This window comes from Arachis duranensis, chromosome 2, assembly GCF_000817695.3.
Source record: "Arachis duranensis cultivar V14167 chromosome 2, aradu.V14167.gnm2.J7QH, whole genome shotgun sequence".
In the NCBI taxonomy this organism is placed as follows: Eukaryota; Viridiplantae; Streptophyta; class Magnoliopsida; order Fabales; family Fabaceae; genus Arachis; species Arachis duranensis.
The window spans coordinates 10941513-10948583 of NC_029773.3; positions in this window are offsets into that span (position 1 = coordinate 10941513).

Sequence of the window (7071 nt, forward strand, 5' to 3'; positions counted from 1 at the left end):
TTTTCCGTTTATAATTCATGCTAATTCGTCTTTTTTTATTTTTGACGAAGATTTTTTCACAAAATTTATCTATATTTTTGTAGAATAAAATTTATCGAAAATATTCGTATGTGATAAGTAATTTTTTAGTTGTTTTTTTTTCAAAAAAAGGGTGAAAATCCACAATTAAATTTTGAATTAATATATGATGAAAACACATTCTTGTCTTGTTATTTCATCTGAATAATCAGCATTCCGTTGATTGTTCACTTCACTATTATAGCAACATAGGTAGGAAGTTAGATTCCCACAATTATTTAAAATTCAACTCATAAAGTGATATGTCCCTTTCATCATTTATAAGATGAAAGGAAAAAAAAATCAAAGACATTATATTAATTTTAACGTTAATTTCAATTAATATATTATATATCTTTTTATAATTAAGATTTACGACTAAAATTATAAAAAAATGGTGCCAAAAATATTTGAATTTTTTTTATAATATAATAATAAATCACCAAAAAATATAATAATGATAATAATAATAATAATAATAATAATCACACACTGTGATCAATGATATTAACGAGATTCTAGGTTGATATATATATATAAAGTGATATGGTTAGCATGTGCCATTTGTCAACTGAAATGAAGAAAAATGAGGAATGAGATAATGATTAGTTATCTAATACCCTAGCTAGTGTAGTGTGACCTAAAATAAGAACTTGGATGATATCGTGGCCAATCCTCAAAACATATATTGACAAGTAACAAAACTATCAAAATATGGAATCTCAAGTATATAATGAAACTTAATATAAGCATATATAAGTCAAATATCACTAAGTGGGGACATATATTTCTAGGTTTCTTATTTAGATAAAATTCCAAATCTATTGATGATTGTGTATGAACTTAACTAATTAAATAATGGTTGGACAATAATAAGTAAGATAAGTTTTCATGAATAATTGGGTTAAATAGTAAGTTTTTAATGTATTTAAAAATTGTTATTGATGATTTTGGATTTTGTATATTTTTTTTTATCTAAAAATTTTAGAATTAAGTAAAAGTGGTCTTTATCGTTAGTTGTTAATTACTTGTTACGTTGTACTACAAACAAAGTAAATTATTTCCACACTTATATCATGGTTTAAAATAGGTTAAAGTACTTTGTTAGTTATTAATGTTTGTGTTAAATATTAATTTTATTTTTAATATTTAAAATCATTTTTTAAAATATTTTATTTTATTCTATTTTATTCTTTTAATTAAAATTAATTTTTTAAAAAAATATATTTTTTTATTATTATTTTTCTTTTTCGTATTATTCTGTCATTTTTACTTTTAAATGACTATAATTATTATTATGACCACTACAATGAAAAATTTTGTCATTACCAGAAAAAGAAAAATCATAATGGACGAAAATTGTAGTTTTAGAAAAAAAATTAACCAAATGATTAAAATAAAATAAAATAAAATGTTTGAAATAAAAATAAAATATTTTAAATATTAAAGATATGATAAAATTAAAACTTATTCAAATATTAAAGATTAAAACAATATTTTACTCTTTAAAATATAAGTATCTATATTCAAATTAAACAAAGCCATGCAGACGTTACTCTCTCATTGAATGATAAAAATAGAACTCAAATAAGCCTGCGTATGTCTTGCTTATTATCAAATGAGACTAAAAAAAAAAAATACTTGAATATGTTTTTAGATAAACTAACATCATTTCAGTTAAAACAATATAATATAATATAATCATCATTAGGCACCGAAATTATACAAATCTTAGTAGTTAAGTAGTGTGTTAATTAATTTATTTTGATGACAAACTGTAAAATAGACTTCTTGTTAATGTAGTAGTTTCCTACCACCAAACAAAAAAAGTGTAGTAGTTTCCTCCCTTTGGAGCATATGCACCTGTTTTATACATAGCTGTATATATATATAGCTAGTAGCTAGCCATAGCTTAATTATGAAACCAAGCTACCTTACTTTTCACTTTTATACTTTAATTATTAAGCAGAGAACTTCAAATTAATACCCAACAAAACTTTTTAGGTATTTTTTTAAATAAATAATTTAATTCTTTTATTTATCGAAATAGATAAATTAAATATAATTTATGTTTTTAGGTCTTATTATTTATTTCGTTTATAATATAAACAGATTGATAATACACATGTATAAATAAAATAAAATAAAACAAATATTTTGAACAAATAAAATGGATCTCGTTTAAAATAAATTAGTTTCTTGTAAAAAATATTGATAAATTAAAATATTAATTGAATTAATTTATAATAAAATAAAAAATAGTCTATAATGTTTTTTAAAATATGATACACTAGTCTTTATTTTTTTTAAAGAATAATATATGAGTGAGAAATTGAATTATCTAAATTTTTAAAGATTAAAAACTAATGTCGTTTCATTTTGATATATAGAGATTAACATGTCTAATATTTTAAAAAATTAAAGGCTAATTTAATTTTTAAAAGTATTTTTTAATAACTAATTTATCTGAAACAAAAATAATTAGAGTCCAATTTAGAGCAATATATACTTTTATATACGTATGTATGTGTATATATGTTACTTTAACTATAATATTTAGAAGTACAACTTCATCACTGTAAGGATCACTTAGAGAATATTACATAACAAATATCAATATAGAGAGGAGTAAATATTTAATTTAGTTTTTGAATTTGAGATCAATTTAAATTGACCTTTAAAATTATAATTAAGTCATTTTAGATTTTAAAATTTACGATAATAATTTATGTTTGTCTTTGGATTAATTTTCATAAATAATATTAATTTTACACGTTAATTTATCAAAATTTAGATTCCTCACTTAAGTTTTATATGATTAATTAAGATATGATCTATTAGACTTTTTATAAGATTACAATAAAAATTTAATTTAAAAAATTGAGGGCTAGGAATGGTAATGGAATGGATAGAGGTAGATTTTTGTTCTACTCGATCTTGTCCTATCCTACAATAATCTGCCTAAAATTCACTTCGCTCTTATTCATAGATAGTAAAAAATTGAATCTTAACTCATTCCTATAATTATTAAAATTGAATAAATAAAATTAAATTTCAAAATTTATATAACCATCGTTACATACATAACATAAATTAAACTAAAAATTTAAAATTATACAATATTATTATTTTACTAATTATTTTATATATATTACATATATTAAAATGATATATATTTATTATTTTATACAATATTATTATTTTACTAAAATGGGTGTTTCCATGGCGCATGTTAGCGGCGTGCGTTAGTCAAAGTGAAGCACTTATGATAAGTTGATAACCCTCTTAATTGTTGCCTATTATGTCTCCATTGCTATTGCGTATAATATAATCCTCTTTAATGATTTAAAAATCTTAACATCTATATTAAAATTTTATTAAATTCTTTTAAAAAATTAACCTATTTAATAAACTATAAATAAATAAAAATAAATAAATATTTTAAAATAATTGATAGTACATTAAGACATTAAAGTAATATGAGAGAATACCCTACTTGCTCTCTAATAAATATTTTTCTTTTTTTTTGTTTCTATTATTTTTTCAAAAAGAAAAAATAAAAAGAAAATTATTGAATATATAATGCCGATAAATGTTAGGTAATTAATATTTTTTTACATTTAATTTACTAATCAATTCTCTCTTTTTTTTCCTAATAAAATTGCAGATTTTTTGTCTGAAGTTTTCCCATGTGTGCGTGGTTCCAAAGTCAAAAGCGTTATCAACTGTATTTTGAATTTTGGAACTAATAATTCAAAAGGACTTCTTAATTTATCCTATATTAATGGATCACTACTTATTTTGTGAGTATATAATGAGCAGTGATAGCTTGGTTTTTCTGGGTATTTCTTGGAGGACTTTATAATTTGGTCTCTTATATTTGGGCCATAATTTTATTTTGGTCTTTAAAATTTAAAGTGTTCTATTTGAATTTAAAAAAGTTTCATTTAACTTTAATTTAGTTTTACTGGAGGTCAAAGATAAATAATTAATGAAATATCCTATATGACAGCAGTATATGAACAAGGTCGATAATTTAGAGAATAAGTACAAGCTTCAGTTTTATCATTTTTTTATAATTAAAATAAAATATTTTTTATAAAACTAAAAAAATATTAAATACATGTATCGATGCATTCATGGTTGATTTTGTGCCTCTGGAGCTTGTACTTATTCTCCAAATTATCAACCTTATTTTTATACTGTTGTCATGTAAAATATTTCGTTAATTATTTATCTTTGATTTTTCGATGGGACTAAATTAAAGCTAAATAAATTTTTTTTGAATTCAAGTAGGACACTTTAAACTTTAAGAATCAAAATAAATTACGCCCAAACCTAAAAGACTAATTTAATACGTTACCCTATTGATAATATCAAAATATCAACATAAACAACAGTCCAAAATTTTCTCTAACTTAATATCATCGTGTTAACTTTAAATTAAATACGATAGATGGTTAAATTGGTCAAATAACGAACTCATTCATATAATTTATTTTTAATTAACTGTACGTATATTATAATTTAAAAGAATATTATATATATAAAAAATTAATTATTTTAATACACATAATAACATGACTGATAGGTAATTCATGAATGATTTGAGTAGTATCATATCAAATTAGTTTTTTCTTTTTCTCTTTTTTTGTTAGACAAAATTGGTTAATTACGCGTAGTGAAAAGTCCTTAAATTAGTCAAATGCAAATATTGACAATCTTAATTAGTTGTTAATTATATGTGTGGCATAAGGTAAGCCTAGCCATTAGCCTTTTGACTAATCTCAGTTATTTGGTATGATTAAACGATTGTTTCCCTAATCTCTTCTGTGTTTGATATGACCAACCCAAAGCATGTATTCAACTACTCCGGCGTTTCCCTATTTGATATATTTATAATTTTGAGTATATAAATATCATAATAAACATATCTAAATTTGGATATTCTGAACTTGTAAATGTGAATTTTTTTTCTAATATTGGATCCTTAAGAGTAAATTTCTCAAAAACTCAAATTATATGTTATATGTTGTTGTAGACTCTTATAAAATATCGTGTTATTTTGTCTTTTTATAATTAATTTTTTTTATAAAATAGTGATATTTTATTTTTTTATAATTAAAAAATATTATTTACGATAACATTTTATCTTTTTATCATTAAAAATATTTTTTTATAAAACATCAATGAAGTTTTATGTTACTACCATAATAATATAAAATATTAAAATAATCAAATATTTTTATATTTCACATCAAAATTATTCATATATAAAAAATTAGCCTGTAAATATACTAGAAAAAAGTTAAAATAACAAAACAATTATTATGAGGTGCATATTGTAAGATATATATGAGAGTAGATTTGTTACTCCTACATTAATTTAGGAGTAATACATTCTAACATTTAATTCAAAAAAATAAAAATGCATGACATAATTAAATAAAACTACTCATAAATAAATGAACATATTTAGCTAATAATTATTCAATTATCTCAATTAAATTTTCAATATATATTCTTTTATTTAAAAATCTTTCTTATATCTTTTTTGTATTTTTATCTCTCTTTTTTAAATTTAAATTCTCAATATTCTTTCTTAAATTGTTAATAATTATTTTATTAACATTTTTATCTCATTTCATTTATTTATGTAGATAAACATACTTAACTAATTAAAGGTATTTTAATAGTTAACTTTACAAAATTTTATTATTTTATCTTTCAGGTTACTTAAAAAGAAAAGAAAAAACAAATAAAAGCAAAAGACTTTTTGCAATGGCACTTCCTGAACTCCACTTGATTTTCATATATACATATTAGATTAGTTTAGATTAAGGAAATATTAATTGGTGTATGACCAACTTCCTTCTCAAAATAAAGATATTTTTTCAATTAAAATAAAATTTTTTTTGAAGTCTTCTATATATTAAATGTGCAACTTTTGTAAGGGTCATCATTTTAGTATGATTATATTTTGGTGACTAATAATTATAATATTTTAAAAAATGTTACTAAAATTAAAGCAATATTTTTTTATTGTTAAATAACATTTTTTTAAAAATATTACTTAAAAAATATTATGAAAATATAAAAAAACTGGCACTTTAATTTTAACACTTGTATAATTATTGTAGCCATTATTGTAACATATTATCCAATTTTTTTTTAACGTTACTTTGTTAACAAGTATTTTTAAAGTTCACATATTAGGTAAGCCCTAAAATGTTTTTTTTTTTTTTTATAAATTGATTTAAACCCTAGTGCCTCATGATGTATGTGATAAACTTTTTAAGTCCTATATATACTAGTATTATTTTGAGTTCTTATCTCAAAATCTTCAATAATGGGACATGTCCAACCTTGTACTCATGATAATAATTGTATTAAAAGATTTATTTATAAAGTTTTGAGTGATGTAACACTCGAGTGTCTCACGGTGCACTATGCAAGAAGGTTGTGGTTGAAGCATTCAAAACCTCATCATATCAAAACCTTCATCAACAATTTGCTCATAATAATTCTATTTAAATATTCACTTGCTTAGTGCTTGAGTGGTGTAATGCATGAGTTCCACGGTCTATAAGATGCGACAAATTTTGTGATTGGAAAATATTTATATTTAATTATGTACCTTATATTAAAACCTTTAATTTGTCTAATGAAATTAAATATGACCAATGTCGTATGCCTTTATAAGCTCAAATAGGTGTATTCCAAATTTTTTTAGGTGCTTGAGTGATGCAAGTGCCTCATGCCACAAGATGCGATAAATTTTTTATTAGTTGAAACATTTGAACCTATTAATGGTCATTATTAATTCCAAAGATTTACAAGCATTTAGACTGCATTTTATTTATAAATATGAGACATTATAATAGAAATACAAAAGCATAAAATTATATTTCATAGATAAGATAAAAATAAAAATAATATTAAAAAATATTAAATTAGTACTGTGGTTTGTATTTTTTCTGTCAAAAAATATAATAATATTAATAAAAAATACAA